A 27,808-nucleotide genomic window follows, 5' to 3' on the forward strand; every position below is an offset into this window, starting at 1 on the left:
TTGTGGGTTCTGTAGCTTCAAAGTTTGTTCAGAGTCACCTTTTACATGAATTGGAAGAGGTGGGAGCAGGAGCACTGTGGAGGTCCTGTTTCTACTCCACTATCTTGACTCTGACCCCAGGATTCATCTTTTAAAAGACAAGTTAGTACTTATTGTGATGCATAGCATTATAGCTTTCCTGATGTTTATTTTATATGTATATGTGTACACACATTTTAGGGGAGTAGATAGTTAACATGTACTGTAGCAAATATTTGCTAATGTGCATGCCTTTAAATAACTCAGGAGTTCTAGTTTACAGACCTGACTTAACACCTCTTCCTTTTTAAGAAAGAACCTAGGACTTGAGTGTGCAGTTTGGTGCCCAGAGTCAATGTACTCTCTGTTGGTTAGGTGATATGGTTGGTTAGAGTATGATGCTTAGTTCTAAATCACATTTTAAGAAGAATATTAAAAAATTATAGAGTGTAGCCGGTATGGTTACAATCCTGGGAACATCACTATCAATATGAGTAACAGGTAAAGTAAGTATGAGAATTTATTTTGGAAAAGAGAAGATTGGAAGACATGATAGCAGTTTTCAAATACACTAAGGACCAGAATGTGGAAGATGGATTAAATTTATTATTGTATTTCTTTAAGAGGACAGAACTGATAGCAATGGGTATAACCTAAAATGGGCATCCAGGTGGCACAATGGATAGAACACTATGCCTGAAATCAGGAAGCCCTGAGTTCCAATGCAAACCCTGACACTTAGTAGTGGTGTGACCCTAGGCAAGTCACTTCACCCTGTTTGCCTCAGTTTCCTTATCTGTAACATGAACTGGAGAAGGAAATGTCAAACCACTCTAGTATCTAAAACCCTATATGGGGTCATGAAGAGTCTTAGCTGAAATGACTTGGAACAAAAACAAGCTAAAGTGAAACAAATTTTTCTCCACTAAGTGTATTAGAGCTACCTCATAAAAGGACAACCTTCCCCTCTGTGGGAGTGCCACTGTTTCCTCAGCTCCTCCCTTACTGTTCCATTCTCTAGAAACTGCCTTGGGCTGTATCTTGCCCTGAGGTGTTTACTTGCATTTGAGGGGTGAAAGAATGGACCTGCTTACTCTGAAAGTTTCTCCTTTTTGAGTCTCCTTTCTCCCCTTAAAGGCTGCTGAGATTAGTTTTATGAAGTTCTAATAGTATTTGGCAGTAAAAATTCCTGGTTCATCTTAACCCTAATTGAAGGTACAGGGTGTAGGAGGCGTATAGGAAGTAAAGCTCTTTCCTCTATCAGGTTATATTCAGTTTTGCAGAGTAACTTATTCTTGTTTATAAGCATTTCCACCATCATATTCCAAAATTCCCCCCCCCCTTTTTTTTGATAGTTGTCACATAGTTTCTTGTGATCTTAAATGGAATTTTATAGCCATTGAGCCTCCCCCTTTCCGGCTGCCAAGAGAAAGATTCTCTTGCAGGAAGGACCCTCTTCCAAGTCATTTCTGGATCATGGATGCCTTTGGTATTGCAGTAGGACTGATGGTGGGGAGGGGGCATCTCCAGGTCACTTGCTACTAGACTCTAATGACTGATGACACTGGTGACTTTGTACAGCTCTATCTCACTTCATTCCAATTCACTTGCAAGTCAAGACATCACCCTCCTGATGAACAACAACAAAACTAGTGGACTAATTTTAAATGCATAAAATGAGATACATTTGATTACCCAGTTATATTGAAATAAAGATGTATTTTTTGCAGCCAAATTTATAGACCCTCTGAAATAGAATCAGTGACCCTAGGATTAGAACATTTTTAAAAAAATCATCATCATGGGGCGGCCAGGTAGCACAGCAAGTAAGAGCACCGGCTCCAGTGTTGAGAAAACCTGAAGATCGAATCCCAGGCTCAGACACTTAGCACCCACCCAGAAACACCTGGCCGTGTAACCTTGAGCAAGTTACTTAACCCCGATTGCTTAGGGGCGGCCAGGTGGCTCAGCGAGTAAGAGCACCGGCTCCAGTGTCGGGATGACCTGGATCAAATCTGGGCTCAGATGCTCAGCACCACACCCAGAAATAACTGGCCATGTAACCTTGAGCAAGTTACTTAACTCCGATTGCTTAAAAAAAAATCATCATCATTATTATCATTATTTATATAGCACTTTAAAGTTTGCTATATCCGTTATCTCTGTCATATGATTCCTATAGCCCTGGGAGTCCATTGCTGTTATCATCCCCATTTGAAAGAAGAGAAAACTAAGACAGAAGTGAAGTTTTTTTTCCAGGTTCACACCTGGAGTCTATTGTCAAATTTGAATTCATATCTTTCTGACTCCAAGTCTATATCTATGTATGTATGACCTAGTTGTCTTATTGTATCACCATCACCTTCTGGTCCTAGCCTTAGTCTGGCTTTGGGAAATCAACCTGCATACGTTTTTCCCACCCTTCAGTAATCTTATGCCTTTTGTCTGCTTTCTACAAATAACTTTTTAACTTTATCCCTTTGGGGAGTTTTATTAACTTTAAAACTCTCTGGTCTGTATATATTTGTTACCTCTTCTTATCTTTCTTACTCTACCAGGGCATATGGGGGGAAAACAGACCAAATTTTAACAAAAACAAAATGAAAATGATTAAAAAAAGGAAATAATGAAACTTTTTGGGTTATTTTTTTGGAGGGAAGTCACCGCTATCTAGACATAGACTGGCCGCTGGTGACCTTTGGTGTTAGGGACTGTATGATTTTATTTGTGAGGTAGAGAAGAGGAACTAGAACCTTTTATAAATGTGCTACTGTAGGGAAAGTAGACCCTTTAACAAATCAAACATCAGTAGGTTAGATAATGCTAGGCGCTGATAGAATTTCATTGTCTCTAGGAGTACACTAGTGGATTAATGGATTAATCTGGCTTTATCTCTATATAGTCTTTCCTATTCTCCAGCTCGGGGACCTGTTCTAATCAGTTTGTTAGTTTTTGTTTTTGTTTTTTTTTGCCAAGGGTAGGTGTTTAAAAATCTTTTTTCCTACTTGAGCTGTAATTGAAATTTTGAAATAATTGACACAGCTCTTTGATCCCTGTCTAGCTTAGAAAAATTTTTGTTAATGTCCCTAACATACATATACCAATGCACATGGAAGCATATTCTAACATACATTTCAGAACTATGGTACTCCCTCACTAATGTATACCACTTTTACATATGACAAAGAACTTACATGGTAGATATTATAATGCAAACTGTGGACTTAATACAAGAAACATGAAAGAATTCCAAAGGAAATGACAGTTCCAAATTGAGGGGAAGAATTACTTAACTTAAATCCCATGCAAGCATATTAAAATAGCGAATACAACTAGAGGTAAATTCGGCCCATGAGCCCAGAAGGGATTCTATCTGACATTCCATCTAGGTTATGAAAATGAGAAGCTTTTTGTCAATATTATCTGGGGGATGCTTCTGTATTGGTGAGCAGGCTTACATTCCTAGTGTTTTTAGGTCACACTGTATTAGAAAGTGTGCCTTTTTTAGTGGGTTAAATGTGGGTAATTATTCCTAAAAGATTTTCCTCTTCAGTTGATATTTTTATTATTCAGGACTTTCTTATTTAATAACTTTCTCATATTGTACAACCATCCTGAAAATAATGAAACTCTGAAGACTACTATGAGAGAGATTCCCAAAGCAACATTCTGCCAGTCCCATTTGCTGGTTTTAGATAAATTGTTAAAAAAAAAAAAAGAACCCAGATAATTTAAATGTCTACAGAAAATAGAAAAGCCGTTAATTTGATTTATATTGATTTTGGTTTTTGCAGTTTGTAGGATTGTAAAGATTAACATGCTGGCAGACACATACTAATAATGAAATATGTTCAAAAAGCAGGGATAGAGAGGAAACTAGAATGGTTAAGAATATAAATTTCAGGGGTGTCCAGGTGGCGCAGTGAGTAAGAGTGCAGGCCCCAGAGTCAGGAGACCAGGGATTGGTTCCAGCCTCAGATACTTGGCACCCATACAAGATAACTGGCCGTGCAACCTTGAGCAATTTACTTAACCCCAATTGCTTAAAAAAAAAAAAAGAATATAAATTTAAGTACTGCTTGAGAATTTTGAAACACCTTTTATGGGATTGTCTTATGAATTTTCTTTTGTCAGGTCAGCAAGCATTTATTAAGTGCTTACTATGTTCAAGCATTTTGCTAAGCTCTGGGGACACAAAGAAAGGCAAAAAAAAACAAAACAAAAAGTCCCTGCTCTCAAAGAATTCACAGTAAGACCTACTTGAAAGTTCTCTAATGGCTTTATCAGTTTTTGATGAAAAGACATTTATATTGGTCCTGTGTAATTCTCTTGGGGTTATGTGGTACATTCTGATTCTGCCCATCTCCCTCCTCTCTCCATCTGCACATCTGTAATGACTTTAATTTGTACTTTTTAAATGTACTTCCGCATTTTGTATTATAGTAATTTGCGTATGTGTAATACCCCCTTACTATCTATCCATCAATCTGTGAACAAGCATTTTTTAAACTAGCATTCTATGTGTGGGTCACTGGTTGTGCTTCTGGGGAGTCATAAACAAAGAATGAAATCATCCTTGTTGTTAAGGAACTGAGCCTTGATGGAAAACAATACATACCCATATAAATGTAGACATAATTAAAGGTAAGTGTTTCTGTTTTAGATTTAGGGTGTGTGTGTGTGTGTGTGTGTGTGTGTGTGTGTGTGTGTGTCTCTTTCTTTTGGGGGAGAAAAACACTAGGGGATTCAGTAAATACTTTCTTCATGTAGAAGAATGTTCTTGACCTGAACTGTGAGGGAAACACAGGTGAGGAGGGTGTGCGGTATGGGAAGTGACGGATGAGTATAAGTTTCATGAAGTCAGGAATCAGTCGAATCTTATCTTTGCATTTCACTTAGCACCTCTCTCAGTGCTCCTTTCATAGTTGACAATCAGTGACTGCTGAATTGATTTTTAAAAGAAATCTTCCTGGATTTTCCCTCTTAATATGTAAAATTTTTTGACTGATATTTTTTGAATGTGTCCCTTTTCTCTCTCTTTTGCTGCCAGTTTCTCCTTCTAATGAAGAATAAAAAAAAGAAGAGGAGAGAAGGGGCAAAAACTAGTTTAATCTACTGAGTCAGTGTGCTGAGTCAGTAATGCTCGCCAGCCATAGACCCTCTCTTTGCAAAGAAGAGAAGGAGGCTTATTTTCTCATCTCTCTTTTGGGTCAAGGTTGGTCATTAATATTATGCAGCATTCACTTTCTTTTTTGTTATCATTCTTTGTTTATGTATAGTTGATCACTGGGGTTCTGCTAGTTTTCAAAAAATAATTTCATTTGTGTAGAGTATGAATGTTAGTAATTTGGGTTTCAGAAATAGAACAGACTGACATTGCATGCTGTTCTTTTATGGTCATCCATATATGCCATGTGGCATTTCTCTGGAACAGAGAAAATCATAGTTGTATAGGAATTAGTTGCTGGCTTTTGTGATCCTGATTACTATTTAATCCTATAAAGCAGGGACTTAAAAATAATATATAAAAGGTCTTATTAACCCTTTGTTTCCCCTGTATAATTTTCTTTTAGCCATGGCTCTTGCCAAGGAAAATGTTCAGTTTCCCAAGAGATTACCTGAAGTGCAGGTCAGATGGCTGGTGTAAATCAGGGTAATTGAGAGAAGAGATCTGGTAGGAAAAATATGAGCAGCTTCTTTTGGAACTCGAAGTAGAAAAAGTTATAATTTTTAAAAGATCATTTTTGTGTTATTCCCTTGATAAAAATAGCGAGCATTCATAGCTTTAAGTTTGCAAAGCATACTGCAAATAGGATTTCATTTGATCATTACAACTCTGTGGTTGTTTTAATTGTGTCTGACTTTTTGTGACCCTATTTTAGGACTTTCTGTAATGGTTTGCCACTTCCTTCTCCAGCTCATTTTACAGATGAAGAACCGAAGCAGACAGGGTTAAGTGACTTGCCTACAGTCACACACAGCTAGGAAGTGTCTGGGGCCAGATTCGGGCTCATGAAGATGAGTCTTCCTGATTCCAAGCCCAGTGATTTGTCCATTATACCAACTAGCTGCTCATCCTGTGAGGTAGGTGTTGCTACTTCCCCCATTTTATATTGAGGAAACTTAGACTGAGAGGTTAAGTGGCATTTCTCTGGACCCCACAAACTAGTGTCTGAAGCAGGATTTAAATTCAGGTATTCTGGATTCTAGTCCCATATGTTGGAAGATTGTAGTCAGAGCTGTAGAAGACTATCCTCTTGAAGGCTGATTAAGATCCAGAGCTCTTGGTGGGAAGGGGGTCCTCCAAGCCTCTGACTTTACCTGGATTTTGACTGTCCAGAGGGAGGAAGAAGGATAAGGCAACTTGAGCACAACTATTACCAACAGATTATCCTCCTAATCGTGCCTTGTTGAATGAGTTGTTGTTCAAGTGTCATGAAATAGCTTGGCCTATTGGGTGCTATTAGCTTTTGAGTGGTTCTTTCATTTGCATTCATAGTTTTTTCATTTAAGTCCTTCTCATGAAGGCAAAAGTGCTATTCAAGCACTGATCTCTGGTAGAGCTTCTAAGCTTATTTTTATTGATATGTATTTTTAAAGAGAAATTTCAGCAAGTGTCCCAAGTACAAATATTAACATTTTTATTTGAGGCCTGCATCATTATCATGCTTTTAAATTTCAGATATTTATCCCCCTAGATATCTGAAAAACTTTTTGTAAAAATAAAATATTTCGACCTCTGACCTGCCTCCTAATCATTTTATTTTTCAGCACAGTTGATGAGGCCAGAGTTGGTTAGGAAATTAATGAGAACAATAGAGTGTACTGCAAGTTGTTTTTCTTTGATAAGAAGCATTTCCTCAAAGAAATCACAATCCTCCAACCCCCACCAAAAGTTATCACTATTGATTCTGCTTCTTTGCTTATAGACTTAACCCCTTATCAATGGTTTTACCCCTCTAACCTCTCCTACTTTACCATCCTTGTACATCTCTTTGGACAAAAAAAAAGGGAAGACATTTTGGTGTGGAATAATGGATGTGATGCTGCATTTGTAGAGACTTGGATTTGAATCTCCTCACAGAAACTTGCTAACTGTGAAACTCGCTAACTTGAAAAATCCAGTCACTTCTTGTGCCTCAGTTTTCTCATCTGTAAAAATCTGAGCATTATTGGACTGGTGATGTTTGTCTCATAATAGTGTGAGTACTTTGTAAACGTTAAAGTGCTACCAAAGTATCAGCAGGTAGTCACTGCTGCCATGGTATTCTTTGGAGCATCATACCTAGTTGCCAAGATGAATGACCTTCAGGGTGGAGTCCTTTTTGGTGTCGGTTTGAGCTTTTCTGTTGCAGAGTATGTTCATCATACCTCTGTCATGTTAAACTATGATCATATTCTTTATGAAGAGTCATTTATAATAAGAACTGGTATTTAAGTAGCACTTTTAAGGTTTACAAAGCAATTTGCAAGATATTTTGGCATAGAAAATAGAGAACTGACTTCCGAGTCAGGAAGACCTGGGTTGTCCAGACTGACCATCTTTATCACATACCTGTTGGGTAACAAATGGGCAAGGCACTTATATACTCTGTTCCACAGAGGAGAGTTTCCTCCTTGAGAATTTTGTAGCAGGGAAATTACTGGATGGTCCAAAAAATATGTCAGTGATAAATACATTTACATACTAAGGGATGGATTCTCTCTCAAACTCTCTTTCTCACTTTTTCTTACTTCAACCCCTCCCATGCCTGCCCACACATTTATAAATACATATGTGTTCTGTACATCATGGGTAATAAAACATTGTATTCATGTACATGTAGGAATATCTTGGCTCCCCTGAAGAAGCAAATTATACTGTTGAGGTTATCTGGATGCTGATATAATGGTACTGAAACAGCATTTAACGTTAAATTTTTCTGTTGTCCTTGAAAATGCACAGATATGTCATCCCCCTCATAATATGTTAGAAATGAGCATGTTGAAAAAGCACTTGAAATGAATGTCATATTTTCTTCTGTGAGGTTGGTTTGCTTTCAACATTTCCTTGCTTACACAAAGTCCTAGAGGAGAAGAACGATAAAGATATTTTTAAGTTTGTTTAACTAATCATTGCCATTTTTTAGGTTGATTTCCATTTTAGTTTTTTACTTTGCATCTATTTTTAGTAAATTAAGTTTATAATGCTTATTGGATGAAAAGAGACACAACTTTTAATCTCAAAAAATAAATTTTCCTTCAGTACTTATAGCACTAATGTAGGACTCCATTAGAAAACTAGTATCCTCATATTTTAGGTTTCTTCATGTGAAAATGTGATATGAAGGGGGCATTTTTTAACTAAAGGATACCAAATTTGTGATGTAGCAAAGTACTTTGAGTACATTGTATTTGTACGTGTCTGTTGTACTGTTATAAAGTAAAATAACTTTGTATTTATAGAGGAATTTGTTAAAATCATAATCTTTCATAAGTGCAACACATAACAATTGGTGATTTTACAGATGAGAAAACTGAGTCCCATATGGTATAATTTACCAAGAGGTGTATATAGCACATTAATTTCAGCCTCATGCATTGCTTATCTATGGAGCTATATTCTTTCCAGACTCTTATTCTACTAATTGTTTTTTTTTCTTTCCCCCCCAGAGGATTGAGGTGCTCTGACAATTGAGGATTGAGGACAATGTAATGTTCTGTCTAGTACTGTCACTGTTTGAATGGGTTGGCTGTAGAAGATTTTAATTTTCTTGTTTCTTTGAATGAGAAAATGAAAGTGCATTTTTTCAGGTTCTGTGTACCATGACTGTATTAAGTGCTAGGAATACAAAGACAGACATTGAGTTAGCTCCTGCTGTCAAAAAGCACACATTATAATGGAAGAGGTGAAACATATCACTAAGTGGTAGCCAGGGAAAGGAAATTTTGGCTTGGGAAAGTGACAAGAATGATTAGTGGGATATTATCACAATTGATGAATGCATTCTTTTTTTCCCAATTATATGCAAAAAACAACTTTTAGCATTCTTTTTTTACAATTTTGAGCTCCAAATTGTTTCCCTTCTTCCCCTCTTCTGTCATTGAGAGGGCAAGCAATTTTATAAGAAAAAAAGTTTTTAAAAAGCATGCTTCCATTTGCTTCATCAATTCTTTCTCTGGAAGTGGACAGCATTTTTGTTCTTCAGTCCTTCAAAATTGTCTTGGGTTATTGTATTGTTGAGAATAGCCAAGTCATTTGCAGTTCAATATTATTGTTACCTTGTACAGTGTTGTCCTGGTTCTACTTACTACACTTTGCATCAGATCATATAAGTCTTCCCAAGTTTTTCTGAGGGCATCCTGTTCATCATTTCTTACAATGCCATGGGCTGCTTGGTGTCCAGCACTTAAGTATGACCAGAGACATGAATAAGAAATGACCAGTCTCCATATGGGTAGTTCAAGGAAGAATGATGAACTCCCTTTATTGATTCTTAGTACAAGGTTTTTATAGAGTAAAAGAGACAAAGGAAGGGGACTCAAGTTTTCTAATCATCACCTTAGTCTGTTGTATCCTGGAAGTAACAGAGAATAGATAATTTGATAAGGATTTGTTCTCTAGGTACCAGAGAGTCTTAGGAAGAGTCAGTTAACTCCTTTCATATGCAATCACATTACAAAGGATGCTCTGGAGAGCTGGCTTCAAGGCCTAAGCCAAAGCAGTTATCATCAAGGGCATTTGCATAAGAGCCAACCATCTAAAAATAACTAAAGTCTTGGGGAAGAGCCTATTGGTCTAAGAACTCAAAAAAACCTCCTTTTAAATGTAACCCATAACAAAGAACCTCCTGAGCTAACTTAACAAAAAAGTCACATCTCAAGGAGCTCTCTGATATTAAAGTCCACTATCATCTGGGTCTTGGATCAGGCCTCTTTGGCTCTCAGCATTACAGCACAATAGTGTTACATCACAATTATGTACTACTTGTTCAGTCATTCCCAATTGATGTATATTCCTTCAATTTCCATTTTTTTGTCAACACAAAAGAGAGCTGCTATAAATATTTTTGTACATATAGATGCTTTTCCGTCTTTTGATTTTTCATCTCTTTGGGATACAGACCTAGTAGCAGTATTGCTGGGTCATAGGCTATGCAGAGTTTGATAACCCTTTGAGCATAGTTCTAAGTTTGCATTTCTTCAGTAGGGCACATCCTTTTCGATATATATTTTTTAATCAAATGCATTATTAACTTATAATTTACATCATTCATTTCTGCAAAATTTGAGTTAGGAATTTTCTCCCCGTTTTTCCCCTACCCACCACCCCAAAATAGCGATCCCACAGGATATCCCCTCCTCCAATCTGCTCGCTCCCATATTTCTTCTCCCATACCCCTTTAGACTTTCCAGTAGGGCACGGTGGATCTCTATGCCCCAGTGCCTGTATATCTTATTTCCCGGTACACGTAAAATAATGTTAATAATAGTATATATATTTAAATATTTGATTTTAAAACTTTGAATTCTAGGTTCATTCCCTTCCTCCCTTGTCACCCACCCTTACTGGGAAGATGAAGCAGTTCAGTATAAGTTGTACATGTGTAGCTATGCAAAACATTTCTGTAGTGGATATATTGTAAAAGACTGACTATATTTCCTCCCCTCCTATCCCACCTCCCACTTATTCTATTCTCTACTTTGATCCTGTCCCTTTTCAAAAGTGGGTGCTTCCATTATCCCCCTTCTCATCCCCTTCCCCCCTACTCTCCTGGAGGGTGAGATACCCTATGTAGTGTGTATGTCATTGTCTCTCTAAGCCAAATTCAATGAGAATAAGGTTGACCCATTCCCTTTTGCCTTCCTGTTCTTCCCCTCCATTGTAACCATTTTCCCTTGCCTCTTCGCTATGAGATAGTTTACCCCATTCTGTCTGTCTCCATCTCCTCTCATTATATTCCTCTCGCATCTCTTAATTTCACCTTTTAAGTATCTTCCCTTCCTCTTAAATTGGTCCTGTGCCCTCTATCTATGTATACCTGTACACATATATACACATACTCACATATATATGTTCATATGACCATATACACTCCTATCTAGACATATATATATATATATATATATGTATATGCATTTCTGTCCCTTTCAACTACTCTCATAATGAGAAAAGTTTCAGCAGTTACAATTATTGTTTTTCCTTGTAGGAATATAAGTAGTTCAACTTTGATAAGTTCCTTATGATTTCTTTTCCCTGTTTACCTTCTCATGTTTCTCCTGCTTCTTGTATCTGAATGTCAAATTTTCTTTTCAACTCTGGTTTTTTTCATCAAGAATGCTTGAAAGTCTTCTATTCCACTGAATGATCATATTTCCCCCTGAAACACAATACTCAGTTTTTCTGGGTAGGTGATTCTTGGTTTTAATCCCAGCTCCTCTGCCCTCCAGAATATATTCCAATCCCTTCGATCCCTCAGCGTGGAAGCTGCCAGATCCTGTGTTATCCTGATTGTGTTTCCACAGTATTCAAATAGTTTCTTCCTGAGTGCTTGTAGTATTTTCTCCTTGATCTGTGAATTCTGGAACCTGGCTATAATATTCCTAGGAGTTTTCTTTTTAGGGTCTTTCAGAGGTGATGGGTGGATTCTTTCAACCTCTGTTTTGCCCTCTGGTTCTAAAACATCAGGGCAATTTTCCTTGAATTTCTTGAAGGATGATTTCTAGGTTCTTCTTTTGATCATGGCTTTCAGGTAGTCCAATAATGTTTAAGTTATCTCTCCTGGATCTATTTTCCAGGTCAGTGGTTTTCCCAATGAGATATTTCACATTGCTTTCTATTTTTTCATTTGTTTAGATCTCTTTAATAGTATCTTGATATCTCATAAAGTCACTAGCTTCCATTTGCCCCAATCTAATTCTGAAGGAATAATTCTCTTCAGTGAGCTTTTGAGACTCTTTTTCAATCTGGCAAATTTGGCTTTTAAAGGCGTTCTTCTCATTGCCTTTTTGAGCCTCTTTTGCCATTTGAGTTAGTCTATTTTTTAAGGTGTTATTTTCTTCAGTCAGGTTGTTTACTCATTTCATAATTTTCTTGCATCATTCTCATTTCTCTTCCCAATTTTTCCTCCACTTCTCTTATTTGGTTTTCAAAGTCCTTCTTTTTTATTTTTATTTTTTGCTTTTTGGAGGGCAATTGGGGTTAAGTGACTTGCCCAAGGTCACAAGGTTTGTTTTTGTGTCAAGTGTCTTGAGGCCGGATTTGAACTCAGGTCCTCCTGACTCTAGGGCTGGTGCTCTACTCACTGTGCCACCTAGCCCCCCCTACAAAGTTCTTCTTATGCTCCTCTGTGGCCTGTAACCAGCTCACATTTTTCTTTGAAGCTTTTGGTGCAGGGGTTCTGACTAGCTGTCTTTCTCTTGTTCCATGCTTTGATCCTTTTTGTCCCCAAAATAGGAATTTAAAGTTGGGTTGCTCTGTTTGCTTATGTTGCCACTCAATTACTTGACTTTTGGGCTTTTCCCCACAGTAGGACTCTGCCACCAAACGGGGGAGCTTCCATCCCAAACGTTGGAGTTTTGTCAGGTGCCGAAGGTATTAGTTGGGTGCCCTCTCTGAAGCCTTCATATGCTCTGGCAAGCTGGTCGCACACCCCAGGACCTCCACCCTAGACAGCCATTCAGATCCAGGCAGGTTAAAGCAAGAGTGATCACCCCTCAGATTGGTTGATTGGTCCCCCTACAATCTTCAGGTCAGGAAGTGAAGCTTCCACGTGGCCATGGCTGCATGGCCTCGCCTCAGCCACTTCTCCCTCCAGGGGACAAAGGCCTGACGGCACTCCCAAACTACTGGATCCCACAGTTCACACTGCATTGACCTCTCACTTTGTCCTTAGCAACTATTGGTTGATAAATCTGGAAACTGCCACAGCTGCTGGTGGTCTGAAGGCCCTCCATGTGGAGGCTGATCAGGGCTACCCTGAGGCTAAAACCTCTGGCTTGAGCAGGGCTGGGTTTGCTTCCCAGAGCACTCTCTGTGTGCTTCCTGCTGGCCTGCTGGGCTGTTCTCAGCGGGAGGTTAGCTTCTCTCTGTCATCTTCTGGATTCTGTAGCTCCAGTGTTTGTTCAGTCACGTTTTACATGAATTGGAGAAGGTGGGAGCAGGAGGCCAGTAGAAGTCCTGTTTCGACTCCGCCTTCTTGACCCGTCCTTTTCAATATTGATGGTATTTTTTGTTTCATTGCTGTGCTCTTCTATATTTGCTGGAGGAGTTGTGGGAGAGATCTGGGTTATATTGTTTCCATTTTTTTTTCCTTTTAATTCCCTATGTTTCTATTAGTGGTGGTAATAATCTCTTCTACTAATTATGTGGGAAAGTATCAGTGGGATCATTTCTCAACTTTCTTTTCCCTATCTTATTTCTTTCTTCCTTTCTTTTTTCCCTTCTCCCTCTCCTCTTTCTCTTTCCCCTTCCTATTTCCATCTCTCTCTTTATCTCCCCCTGTCCCCATCCCTGTCTCTCTCCCCTCATCATACCCTTCCCATTCTTCCTGTGGCCTTTCTTCCTCTCCCCTCCCCTCCGCCTGCCTTCCTTTCTTGAATACTTGTCCTTAGGATTTTTTTAATGAACACTGGTTCCAAGGAAAAGTCTCCTGGTTGTCTTCTAATGCACATTTATCCTTTGAAGAATGACTTAAATACTCTTTCCAGCTTCCTGCAATTTGATCTTATTTAAACCAATCCATTGGTAATATTTAATCACAAAGTAATGGTTTTTATAAAGCATTTAGGGAGTTTTGGATTTCAGTCTGCGCTTGTTTTCTGAAGGATATTAAACATTAGTTGATATCCTATTAAAAAAATACTGGTCAGCTCTTGGTGTGTTCATTAAATTTGTTTTACTTGGCAGAACAAAGTGAATTACTTTGACTTTAAAGCAACTTGGCAGAAGAATCCAGTGCCTATTGTATAGTGTGGGCATCCATTGAGACGAACAACAGTTATGTTCTTGGATATGTTATGTTGACTTAAACTTTGTATATAAAATTTTTTCACTTTTTTGAAAATTGGTGTGCAACAGAATTAAGCCGGAACATTTTAGTAATGATTAGAAGTATAATAGAAACTTTTGGAGTGTTTGAGTAACAATTGAGGTGAGATGCATTTTGAATGTATCTTAATATTCTACTTACCTTTTCCATTGTGTTAAGAAAAGCATATGCACCCTCTCCTTGAGTACTTCCTATTGCCCCTTCTCCTCCATTCTAGAATACTTTCAAGGTGCTTTTGTTTACTTTGCCATTTAGAGAGACATAACTTATTAAAAAAAACACAAATAAAAAAAATCCCATATTTGTGGAGACTTGTTGGCCCCTTTCTAGTGAATTGTGGTAAGGGATGTGCTGTTATACTGGGTCTATCCAGAAGGAGACCAGGGAGTCTCTGGTATAAGCCCTTCCAAAAGGGAATGTGGATAAGTAGGAATTTGATTTGTTGATGTTTCTTTCCTTTGATCATTTTTCAAGGAGAACTCAGATCAAAGCAAGGAAGTCATTCTGAAATTTAGAAGTAAAGAATTGGGAAGTTTATCATTAAACAAACCTCACTGGTCTGTTAACTTCCTGAGGATAGAGGAATATTCCTTACTAACCTTTTCTCCTTTCTTAGACTCCTCTAGTTCAGTATCACAAACCTGTGTATATGTAGAGGAGTGCCTGTGTCACAAAGAATCCAAACTAGAACTTAAATCCTTTTAAGAATGTATGTTCCAGGGGCGGCTAGGTGGGCCAGTGAATAGAACACCAGCCCTGGAGTCAGGAGTACCTGAGTTCAAATTTGACCTCAGACACTTAACACAAAATCTAGCCTTGTGACCTTGGGCAAGTCACTTAACCCCAATTGCCCTCCAAAAAGCAAAAAAAAAAAAAAAAAAGAAAAGAAAGAATGTAAGTTCCAACCTACAGTTAGAGGGAATTTTTCTATTGGCTTGAGCATTGGAGCAATTGAGCTGTAAGGTCCAATAACCCTGATTTCTTAATTCTTGAAAGCAGTAAAAGGAGAGGAAGCTCTGGCAAGTACTAGCATGCTAGAAAGACTTCAGGTATAGCCCTGGCAAGAGACTATAATATACTTTCTAAGGTGGAGCAACCTTTGAAACAAACAAAAAACCACAGTGACCCTCATTCTATGTAGCCCACCTTCCACAGTGATAAGGGCAAAGGGTGAAAAGTATTATATACAGATTTTAGATAATTAATGAATTTAAATTTAGCTATTTGTACTTTAAATGTGATATTTTTATCCACTGACCAGCAAATAGACATAGTAAGGAAGGAATTGAATCATATTACTCTTGACATACTTAATATAAATTAATCCAGCAGACAAAAGGAAGTTTCAGCTAAACAGGACAGCTCACAAGTTATTCTTGGATAAGCCTCCCCCTTCCCCAAATAAATGAATAAATAAAACAGTCTTCAAACTGTCTTTATTATACTTCCAAAGACAACAGGAAAGAATTTTATGACATATTTCAGTATTCATAATAAGTCTTTTTTAATGTTACCTCCATGGAAGTAATTACTGCTTTGTGCCAACATATATTGTCGAAGAAGACAACCTACAGGAATTTGATGAAGAACTTGGGAAAACCATACAAGTTAAATCAGTATATATATGTTGATATTCTGTAACTTCATTTCAAAGGTCAGCATAGGATGGAAAGGCAAAAAAAGATGTTGAAAGATAGGGTTCAAGAGTAAAGAATGAAGATGCTGTGTAGGATAAAATAAATAACTTACCCAAAGAAAGTCAGAAGCAGGCTTGAGATGAATAGGGAAATTTAATTGATCAAAAAAAAAATCACCCTGGGGTGGGTAGTGGGGGATGGGGGCGACTTTCATGAAGGAAAATTTAAATGAAGGAAGTCCCAGGCATGGAGGAAAGGGTTTTAAAATCCTGATCCAGTAGGATCTGGTTTCTCTCTCTGTTCCCATTGAATGAAGGGAGAGCTTACAGTCTTAAAACGGAAATAGTGCAGAGGACAGAGGGGGAGGGGGTTGGACAGTCCTGCCTTCTATTGGTGAGGGGGCAGGATCCTCCCACTGGCTGGGCCATTTCTCATCCTCAATGGTGAGGAGGTGTGGCCAGCAGTTAGGTGCCTAAGTTGAGGAAGCTGTGAGCTTGGGTCCTCTAGCCATTATTCTCCTCTCTCATTGGCTGAGAGATAAGTACACCTTTTGGTACTATTCTTCTCTCCCATTGGTTGGGCAGGAAGAGTTAGCTGCCCCTGTTCTCCCTGCCTTGTCTCCAGGGAGGGTCTAGAAACAACTGGTAGGCAGAGCAAAAGGCTAGAACGTTTCTCACTTTAAGAGAAAGGGTTTTACAGAGAATCTTTCTTAAGGAGGGAGATTGGGGTGGGGAGGGCGCGTGGGAGGGGGGTCGCAAAGAAGGAAGGGGAGAGGGGGGAGGTCCCAGGTTTTTGTACTCATTCTAGAGAAGCCAGGACGCTATTTCTGGGAAGTCTTCACTAGACATGGTTCACTCCAAGCCAAAGATTTGTAGGTCTCTAAAAGTTGTGTCAGATATCATAGTGAATATCAAATAACATCTGAAAAAGGAGATTGATTGTATTTAAACAGACTGCAAACTGCTGGTTACTGATACGCAAGCCACTTGGAATAAATTGTCTTTGGATAGTCAGTCATGAGCTTGTTACAATCAAGACAAAAATTAAGGCAAAGCTTGAAGAAAAATAAACAAAACAGAATAGAGCTTGTTATAACGACTGCAATCTGATCTGTTTAAATTATTGATGTCTAAAAATGATAAATGGATGGAGGGTATATATCAACACATTATAATGCAGTTAGATCCCAATTAGTATAAAAATGAATTCCGGAAATGGTTCATTATTTGAATACCATTGCATATTTTCATTGATCTGCCATCAGTGACCATATTTTATGTAGTTGTAAGTTAGAATTGTGTGAATTTGAATGCATGTAGTCACTTCAGAAGCACTAATTGGAACATAGCTGTAATTTCTTAAACAAGTTTAAACCATATAGGTCAGTTACCATAATGAAGAGACTCAAGGAAATGTAGAAACATTTTTTATTGGTTTCCAAGGAGAAGAAGGTTATCTTTTAGGCTTTCCTTTCAGGAGGTTATCCGCATCTCTTGTTCATCTCTAAATATTTATGAACCATGGCTCTCTAAATGTATAGTTATATAGTAGATTTGCCAGGATAAAAATCTATGCCTGTCTGTAAAGCTTGGTATTCTAGTATGATTTATTGAAGTGTTTTATTGAAATGTATAAATATATATATATTTCAAGATATACTAATATAAACATAAATATATATGTACACAATCATGCATATATACACACACATATATGTATGTGTGTGTATGTGTATACATTCATATTCAGCTAAAACCCAAAAGACAAGAGAAGCAAAGTCTTGAGATACTTTTAGGTACTTCTAGGAAACCTGTGTCTCACTTTATAAATTCGCAGACCAAGTCACACATCAGCTATCTGTCATGCAGTGCCTGCATCTCCTGGTCAGTTTATGAGATGTGAAAACACAAAAATAGTCTTATACTTTTCCCTTTATTTCCTGAGGACATCAAGGTTCTTGCCCTGATATGTGTTTTTCTTCATAGGGATTGTAGACCAATGATGGTTGAGGTGGGGAGGTGTTTCCTGCTACCTTCTAAATGTTGTGCATTGGAATGTGAACATTGTAATTGATTTGAGGAGGTGAAGAAGTGTGAGTCTGGCTCCATCCCATGCTGGTTTTACAATTTTACTACTAGCTGTGGAGGCCTGTTCTCATGGACTTGGTTGGCATCCTTGTAAATTTCCAAGAGTCCACACAGATGGCTATTATCTATGTAGCCATAGTTCATTGAGAGGTTAGATTAGCCACTTTGTGTCTCAGAGAGGGCAGATGGCAAAAACTGAAGGGAAAAAAAAGTCCATGACTTGAATTTTCTGACTTAACTTTTAAATTAGACTCTAAAGCATGATGCTATTTATATAGATCCAACAAACAGTTTCACATTCACCTAGAGCTTTTATTTAGTAATTTATATTTTAGGATTTGTTGGTTTAATGGCATGGATCAGCAGGCAAACAAGGAGGGCCATAAAAGGCTTCCAGAATTAAATCTCAGCCAGGACTCCTTTCTTATGGAAGTGATTGATGGAAGATTGATTATTCAGATATTAAAATGGACCTAAGGTCCCTTCTAGGTCTGCATCTGTGATCTCATTGCTCTACATATTCCCTCCAGTGATGCCAGTTAAAACTCATTCTGTGCAACTCTTGTCCGTGTCCTCCCATAAATTCACCACAGGGGTTCATCTAACAAACTGAGGGACTTGGTGAAAAGGAATGATAGACAGAGGAATATAAAATGATATATATATAATATATTATATATTATATATATAATATAATATTTTATATAAAATGATAGAGGAATATAAAAAATATAATGAATGAAGAACATTCATCTTTTTTTTCTTTTTTTCTTTTTGATATTTTTTCCCAAATAAATGTAAAAACAAATTTTAGCTTTTGTTTTTTAAAATTTTGAGTTCCAAATTCTCTCCTTCCTCCTTCGGAAGGTAAGCAGTTTGATATAAGTAATTCATGTATAGTCATCCAAAACACATTCTTTATTTGTCATGTTGTGAAAGAACCCCCCCCCCCAAAAAAAAAAAAAAACCAAAAAAAAAAAAAAAAAGCCCAAGAAAAATAAAGTTAAAAAGTATGCTTTGTTCTGCATTCAGATTCCATTAGTTCTTTCACTGGAGGCAAATAGAATTTTTCATCATAAGTCCTTTCGAATTTATCTTGGATCATTGTATTGCTGAGAATAACTAAGTCATTCACAGTTTTTCATCATGCAGTATTGCTGTGTATCATGTTCTACTGGTTCTGTTCACTTTGTATCAGTTCATATAAGTCTTCTCAGTTTTTTTTAAACTATCCTGCTCATTGTTTCTCTTAGTACAACTGTATTTTATCACAATCATAGCACAGCTTGTTAACCATTCCTCAACTGATGGACATCCCTTCAATTTCCAATTCTTTGCCAACAGAAAAAGAACTGCTATGAATATTTATATATATAGGTTCTTTTCCTTTTTTTTTTTTTTATCTCTTTGGATAACAGACGTAATAGTGGTATTGCTGTGTCAAAGTATGTACTTTTGTAGCCCTTGAGTGTGGTTCCAGATTGTTCTCCAGAATGGTTGAATCAGTTCTCAGCTCTGTAAGCAATGAATGCATTAGGGTCTCCATTTTCTCACATCCCCTTCAACATTTGTCATTTTCCTTTTCTGTTATATTAGCCAGTCTGGTAGGTATGAGATGGTACCTCAAGGTTGTTTTAATTTGTATTTCTCTAATCAGTAGTGGTTTAGAGCCTTTATTAATGACTATAAATAGCTTTGATTACTTCATCTGAAAACTGTTCATATCTTTGACCATTTATTAAGTGGGAGATGTTTTGTATTTTTGCAGATTTTACTCAGTTCTCTATCTATTTGAGAAATGAGGCCTTAATCAGAGATATATTTGCTATAACACTTTTTTATACTTGTGATTACTAATTGTGTATTTCCCTCCATTCTTCTTACCCCCCATTTATCCTGCTCTCCATCTCTCTCTCCTTTCACCTGTCCATCATCAAAAGTGTTTTGTTTCTCACTAATGCCTCCCCAAATTGATCCTTCCTTCTGTCAGGTTCTGTGCTGACACCCCCCAATCAGCTTCCTCCCTACTTTCCCATAGGGTGAGGTAGATTTCTTTTTTTTTTTTTAATAAATGCTTTATTAACTTCTGATTTACATCATTTGTTTCCTCCAGATTTTGAGTTTCAAATTTTCTCCCTGTTTTTCCCCTACCCACTGCCCCAAAATAGCAGTCCCACAGGAAATCTCCTCCTCCAATCTGCTCTCTCCCATATTTTCTCCCATATCCCTTTCGACTTTTCCAGTGGATCTCTATGCCTCAGTGCCTGTATATCTTATTTCCCAATTACATGTAAGATGGTATTAATAGTATATATATATGAATATTTGATTTTAAAACTTTCCATTCCAGATTCATTCCCTTCCTTCCTTGTCACCCACCCTTACTGGGAAGATAAGCAGTTCAGTACAGGTTAGACATGTGTGGCTAATGCAAAACATAGTAGATATATTGTAAAAGACTGACTATATTTCCCTACCCTCCTATCCCACCTCCCACTTGTTCTATTCTCTACTTTGATGCTGTCCCTTTTCAAAAGTGGGTGCTTCCAACTTCCCTTCCCCCCAGCCTGTCCTCCCTTCCATCCACCCCCTTCTTATCCCCTTTCCCCCCCCCCCCATTCTCCTGGAGGGTAAGATACCCTATTTTGTGTATATTGCACTCCCTCCTCAAGCCAGATTCAATGGGAATAAGGTTGACCCATTCCCTTTTGCCTTCCTATTCTTCCCCTCCATTGTAAGCATTTTCCCTTGCCTCTTCTGTATGAGATAGTTTACCCCAATCTGTCTCTCCCCATCTCCTCTCATTATATTCCTCTCACCTCTTAATTTCACCTTTAAGTATCATTCCTTCCTGTTAAATTGGTCCTGTGCCCTCTATCTATGTATACCTGTAAACATATATACACACATTCACATATGTATTCATATGCCCATATATCTCCATATATAGACATAAATATATATTTCTAATCCCTTCAACTACTGAGAAAAATTTCATAAGTTACAATTATTGTTTTTCCTTGTAGGAATGTTAATAATTCAACTTTCATAAGTTCCTTATGATTTCTTTTCCCTGTTTACCTTTTCAAGTTTCTCTTGCTTCTTGTATCTGAATGTCAAATTTTCTATTCAACTCTGGTTTTTTCAGCAAGAATGCTTGAAAGTTCTCTATTCCACTGAATGACCATATTTTCCCCTGAAACATGATACTCAGTTTTGCTGGGTAGGTGACTCTTGGTTTTAATCCCAGGTCCTTTGCCCTCTGGAATATCATATTCCAAGCCCTTTGATCCCTCAGTGTAGAAGCTGCTAGATCCTGAGTTATCCTGATTGTGTTTCCACAATATTCAAATAGTTTCTTCCTGGCTGCTTGTAGTGTTTTCTCCTTGATCTGGGAATTCTGGAACCTGGCTATAATATTCCTAGGAATTTTCTTTTGGGGATCTTTTTCAGGAGGTGATGGGTGGATTCTTTCAACCTCTATTTTGCCCTCTGGTACTAAAACATCAGGGCAGTTTTCTTTGAGAACTTCCTGGAGGATGATTTCTAGGTTCTTACTTTGGTCATGACTTTCAGGTAGTCCAATAATTTTTAAGTTATCTCTCCTGAATCTATTTTCCAGGTCAGTGGTTTTTCCCATGAGATATTTCACATTGCCTTCTATTCTTTCATTTGTTTAACAGCATCTTGATTTCTCATAAAGTCATTAGCTTCCATTTGCTCCAATCTAATTCTGAAGCAATGATTCTCCTCATTGCACTTTTGAGATTCTTTTTCCATTTGGCAAATTTGGCTTTTTAAGGCATTCTTTTCCTCTTTGCCTTTTTGAGCCTCCTTTGCCATTTGAGTCAGTCTGTTTTTTAAGGTGGTATTTTCCTCAGTCAGGCTGATGACTCTCATTTCATAATTTTCTTGCATTGTTCTCATTTCTCTTCCTAATTTTTCCTCCACTTCTCTTCTCTGCTTCTTAAGGTCCTCTATGGCCTGTAACCAACTTGTATTTTCCTTTGAAGCTTTTGGTGCAGGAGTTCTGACTTGAATGTCTTCCTCCTTTTCCATGCTTTGCTCCTTTTTGTCCCCAAAATAGGAGTGTAATGTTGGAATCTTCTGTCTGCTTTGTTTCTTCTGCCTGCTCATTTTGCCACTCAATTACTTGACTTTTGTGCTTTTTGCCACAGTAGCACTCTGCCACCAGACAGGGGAGCTTCCGTCCCAAACCCCTGGGTTTTCTCAATTGACAGAGGTATTAGATGGGTGCCCTCTCTGAGGTCTCCACACGCTCTGGCAAGCTGGACACACACCCCAGGACTTCCACCCTAGACTGCAATCCAGATCCAAGCAGGTTAAAGTAAGAGCGATTACCCCTCAGACTGGTGCTTGGTCCCCCTACATTCCTTAGGCCAGTAGCTGAAACTGCCACATGGCACTGGCTGGCTGTCTCAGTGGCTTCTCGCCCCAGGGGTAAAAGCCACACACTCCCACTTACTGGTCCCAAATTCCAGACTGCACTCACTTCTCACTTTGTCCTTCTCATCTATGTATTGATAAATCTGGAAATGGTCACAGCTGCTGCTTCTCTGGAGTCCCTCTGGCCAGGGGCTGGTCAGGCCCGCCTTGGGGCTAAAGCCTCAGAGTGGGGCTGGGCTGGGCTCCCAGAGCACTGCGCTGGATTCCTGCCAGCCTGCTGGGCTGTCCTCAGCGGGAGGTTAGCTTCTCTGTGTCATTTTGTGGGTTGTACAGCTCCAAAGTTTGTTTAGAGTCCCCTTTTTAAATGGATTGGGGAAGGTGGAAGCTGGAGCTGCGGGAAGGTCGTGCTTCTACTCCCGAGGTAGATTACTTTGCTGGATGTGTATGTCATTCCTTCTTTGAGCCAATTCCTTTTAGAATAGGGTTCAAGCATTCAACCTCACCCCTTCCTCTTTGTCACTTTTCAGATTATGTTGCCTTTCTCATTTCATTAAAGTAGGAATGCTGTTCAAAAGCAGAATGTTCACAATCAGTAAACATTTATTAAGCACCTGCTGTGTACCAGACACTGTGCTAACTGTTGAGGATAGACAATAGTCCTCAAATTCAAGCTGACCTGAATTCAACTTGTCTGACATATTGTCTCTTTTATCTTAGGCAAGTCTTCTCTGGGCCCCAGGAAGTTCTCTAAGATTATAAAATGATGAACTGGGGCTGATTTGCATTGCTGGAGGGAGTTTCCTCACCTAGGAAAGCATCCCTTTGAAAATCTTATGATTTTTAGGGATAGAAAAGTTTGGGAGGGACTGGTTTGTTGAACAGAAGCAAATGATCTAGCTGAGGTTATGTATCATATGTTTCTTATCACAACACATTCAAAATGTATTGAATTAGTTTGATTTTATGTCTTTATATGACTGAAATTTTAATTTTAATGAATTATAAAATTAGGCACTCAAGTTTACATTTAAATAAATATAAACTAATAAAATATCACAATTCTTTAGTTACTGAATTCAGTCTTCTTGGAATTACTTGTTCATTCTCATATTTTCTTCTTAAATATAGATAAGAACCTCTGGTTTCATTAATTTAGGGAACTCTCAGATGAAGAAACTTCTGGCAGTACAGGTCCATACCTTTTCTGCAATTAATTAGGCAGTTACTGCATTGCTTCAGTATGGGTCCAGTTGAGATTAGATAACATAAATCTATAGTACACAGCCCAGCAGGCCTGCAGGAATCTGCCAGCACAGTGCTTTGGGAGCCCAGCCAGCCCCAAGCCCAAGGCTTTAGCCCCTGGGTGGGCCTGACCAGCCCCTTGCTGGAGGGACTCCAGATCAGCAGCAGTGTGGCCTTTTCCAGATTTATCAACACATAGATGCAAAGGACAAAGTGAGAGGTCAGTGCAGTCTGGATTTTGGGACCCAGTAAGTGGGAGTGCGTGGCTTTTGCCCCTGGGGCGAGAAGCCGCTGAGACACCAGCACAGCTAGCCAGCACCAGGTGGCAGCTTCAGCTCCTGGCTTGCAGAGTGTAGGGGGACCAAGCACCAGTCTGAGGGGTAATTGCTCTTGCTTTAACCTGCTTGGATCTGGATTGCTGTCTAGGGTGGAGGTCCTGGGGTGAGTGTCCAACTTGCCAGAGTGTGTGGAGGCCTCAGAGAGGGCACCCATCTAATACCTCTGGCAGCTGAGAAAACCCCAGCGTTCGGGACGAAAGCTCCCCTGTCTGGTGGCAGAATCCTATTGTGGCAAAAAGCCCAAAAGTCAAGTAATTGCGTGGCAAAATGAGCAGGCAAAGGAAACAAAGCAGACAGAAGATTCCAACGTTACACTCCTATTTTGGGGACAAGAAGGAGCAAGGCATGGAACAGGAGGAAAACAGTGAAGTCAGAACTCCTGCACCAAAAGCTTCAAAGGAAAATACGAGCTGGTTACAGGCCATAGAGGACCTTAAGAAGCAGATAAGAGAAGTGGAGGAAAAATTGGGAAGAGAAATGAGAACAATGCAAGAAAATTATGAAATGAGAGTCATCAGCCTGACTGAGGAAAATAATACCTTAAAAAACAGACTGACTCAAATGGCAAAAGAGGCCCAAAAAGCCAATGAGGAGAAGAATGCCTTAAAAAGCTGAATTTGCCATATGGAAAAAGAATCTCAAAAGCTCACTGAGGAGAATCATTTCTTCAGAATTAGATTGGAGCAAATGGAAGCTAATTACTTTATAAGAAATCAATATTCTGTTAAGGAGATCCAAACAAATGAAAGAATAGAAGGCAATGTGAAATATCTCATGGGAAAAACCACAAGCTGTACACACACCCCAGGACCTCCACCCTAGACTGCAATCCAGATCCAAAAATGTTAAAGCAAGAGCAATTACCCCTCACACTGGTCCTTTGTCTCCCTACACTCTGCAGGCCAGGAGCTGAAGCTGCCACGTGGTGCTGGATGGCTGTGCTGGTGTCTCCAGTGGCTTTTCTCCCTCGGGACAAAAGCCATGCACTCCCACTTACTGGGAGTAAAAATCCAGACTGCACTGACCTCTCACTTTGTCCTTAGCATCTATGTGTTGATAAATCTGGAAAGGGCCACAGCTGCTGCAGATCTGGAGTCCCTTCAGCAGGGGGCTGGTCAGGCCCACCCTGGGGCTAAAGCCTTGGGTGTGGGGCTGGGCTCGCAGAGCACTGTGCTGGCAGAGCACTGTGCTGGCAGATTCTTGCAGGCCTGTTGGGTTGTTCTCAGGGGGAGGTTAGCTTCTCTGTGTCCTTTTGTGGGTTCTGCAGCTCCAAAGTGTTTTTAGAGTCCACTTTTTACATGGATTGGGGAAGGTGGAAGCTGGAGCAGCGGGGAGGTCTTGCTTCTACTCCGCCATCTTGACTTCTCTGTTCCTACTTTTTTTGTGAGAGAAATAAAGTCCTAAAATCTAAACCAGGAATGGATAAATAAAAAAGAAACAACAAGAACTATAGATCAGTAACTGCAATGAATATTAATATAAATTTTTAAATAAAACATTGGTTTAAAGGCTGTCAGTTTATCCAAAACATTATTCATCATCATCAAATTTAATTTATGTTCGGAAACCAAGGATGGTTCAAAATAGGAGATTTAGTAATACAATCACATCAAAAACACAAAAACCTTGTGATTATATCAGGAAATACATGGGGATTTTTTTAAAGTACAATACTTATTTAATGTAAAACCTTGCAGTAAAGGCGTAGCTGTCTAAAATAGGTTAAAAAACTTCTACAGAAACCAAACTCAAGTCATTTTATGAAATGAGGGAAATAGTAGAATCTTTTCCAGTGAATGCAAGTGTAAGGCAAGAATGTCTCATTTCCCTTCTGTTATTTGGCATAGTATTAGATATGCTAGAATTGTTCATAAAGTAAGTTAAAAACATTAAAGGTGTAAAAATAGGCAAAAAGGAGACCAAAGTATACTTGTTTGCTGATGACAGGATGATTTATTTAGAAATCCTGGAGTCATCAAGCAAGAAAGCCTAATTAGAACAATTAATAGCTTTAGTAAATAGTGGAATACAAAATAAATTCACGGAATTCAATAGCTTTGTATATAATAGTAACAAAATTCTGGTGGGAGTAGTAGAAAAGGAATGTCTCGTTCAAAATAACAACAAAATGTATAAAATATCAGCCTACCAAGGCATACTTGAGACCTGTTAACTAAAACCTAAAAAACAGCTTCAGTGATTGGTGGGATAGCCAATGCTTTTGCTGGACTGTATCAATATAACAAGAAGGACAGAGTTACTTTAATTTATAGATTTTGTGCCATGCCAATGAAGGAATGCCTTTCAGAGCTAGACAAAATAATAAAATTAATTTAGAGGAACAAAATATCTAGAATATCAAGGGATAAATTGGAAAAGAAAATAATGAAAGAGGCACAATGCTTCCAGAACTCAAATAATATTATAAAGTAACACTGTTTGTTGCTGGTAAAAAAAAAAAAAGTTCATCAGTGCTTCTTTGCTGTGGAGGCATATTAAAAACCTCCTTTTCAGTAAAAACTGAAAATCTAAAGAAATATTTTCTAACTCAATATTCTTTATAGACTTTTCCCCTTAAGACCATTTGTAGAGCAAAAGCTAAGGCCTTTCTTAGAGAAATGTATCAAGGATCTTAAGAAATTCTAGATAATATCAAAACCTTCCTTATCCCACTCAAATGATTAACCCAGTTCATCAAGGGCAGTGTCCTCATTTGCATTCCACTTTAAGATAGTGTTTGAAGGGAGGGAACACTTTTCAATCCTTGAGAGTTTTCCTGGAAGGAACTGGGTAATACTACACAGAAGACTTAATTTTAATACATTATTATCTTTTTCCCACAAACGTCAACTCAGATTATCTTGGGGATAAATATATGGATTGGAAGGTCTGGGGTGACAGCGCCAATTCTGACATTCTGTGCCAGAAAAGATTTTGATAGTAAAAGATTGATAAAGCATATATTAAAGGTTCACTATGTGCAGACATAGTGCTAAACCCTGGGATACAAAAATACAAGCAAAAAGAAAGACGATCTTTGCTCTCAAGGGACTTCTAATGAGGGAGTAAAGGAAAATGACTAAAAAAGAGCTGAATATAGAAGCAGAAAGAGGTGGTTGGGAGAGTAGAGAGCGTGGCTGTTCTATATATTTCTTCAAATTTAGGTTCTTGGGAAGAACTAATCAATTTGAGGAGGAGGCTGCATGGGTAGTATTGTCTTTGAGAAGGCTGTTTAGGTAGAAATGGATATTCAAAAGCTGAGCTGGGTTAGATCAATATTCAATTAAATATTTTTCTAGTGAGCTTGCATCTAAAATATATTATGATATATTTTAATATTATAATTTAATTTATTTAATTTATAATTATATTATAATCTAGTATTATAATATAATTTATTTAAATATGTTATAATACAGTATTAATAATTTTTGACACTAGACAACAAAAAAATTAGGAAAAATGCAGTACAAGAAACCTGAAAATATAAATTACCTGGGAAAGCATCCTCAATTTGATTGCTGTGAAAACTGGAAAAAGCATGAAATAAATTGGAGTTACACCAAAGTAATATCTTATAGCATATATACTAATAAACTAAATGTGACCTGAATATTAAACACTCATGCCATAAAAAATTAGAAGAGAATCAGATCAGTTGCTTTTCTTTCTTCTTTCCTTCCTCACTTTCTCCCTTTCTTCCTCCCAGGGTCACACAGCTAGTAAGTGCTGAATTTGAATTCAGGTCCTCCTGACTGCAGGACCATGCTCTATCCACTAGGCCCCTTAGCTACACCTAGGTCAGTTGCTTTTTACACCTGTAGTTGAAGGTTAAATTCTTAATGAAAGGATAGAGGTGATTAATTAATGTAATTGTGATTACGTGAAATGGAAATGCTTCTGAATGAAACAAAATTAAGCTAAGTAGGATGAGAAGAAAACTTTAAGATGGGAAATAATCTTTGTATGTAGCATCTCTGGTAAGATTTTCATGAATCTAAGATATATAGACATTTACACATGTGTGCTCACAAACAAAGGAGAGGGAA

The 27,808-nt window shown here is 38.2% G+C and overlaps 1 protein-coding gene across 7 annotated transcripts in view; it reads left to right on the forward strand.

Annotated features, from left to right (window-relative positions):
* SIPA1L1 (signal induced proliferation associated 1 like 1) overlaps window positions 1–27,808 on the forward strand; it is a 367,706-nt gene that overhangs the window by 111,706 nt on the left and 228,192 nt on the right. For 6 of the 7 annotated variants that reach the window (XM_069092084.1, XM_069092083.1, XM_069092086.1 and 3 more), the window contains exon 4: window positions 5,936–6,102. The exons of the other annotated variant lie outside the window; for it this stretch is intronic. The gene's annotated coding sequence lies outside the window, so the exon portion shown is untranslated. The remainder of the gene's footprint in view (window positions 1–5,935; window positions 6,103–27,808) is intronic. 7 annotated transcript variants of the gene reach the window in all.

The sequence above is a fragment of the Petaurus breviceps genome, unplaced genomic scaffold (genome assembly GCF_028583685.1).
Source record: "Petaurus breviceps papuanus isolate PSGF00001 unplaced genomic scaffold, PetGlider_PUasm1.0 189, whole genome shotgun sequence".
Classification (NCBI taxonomy): domain Eukaryota; kingdom Metazoa; phylum Chordata; class Mammalia; order Diprotodontia; family Petauridae; genus Petaurus; species Petaurus breviceps.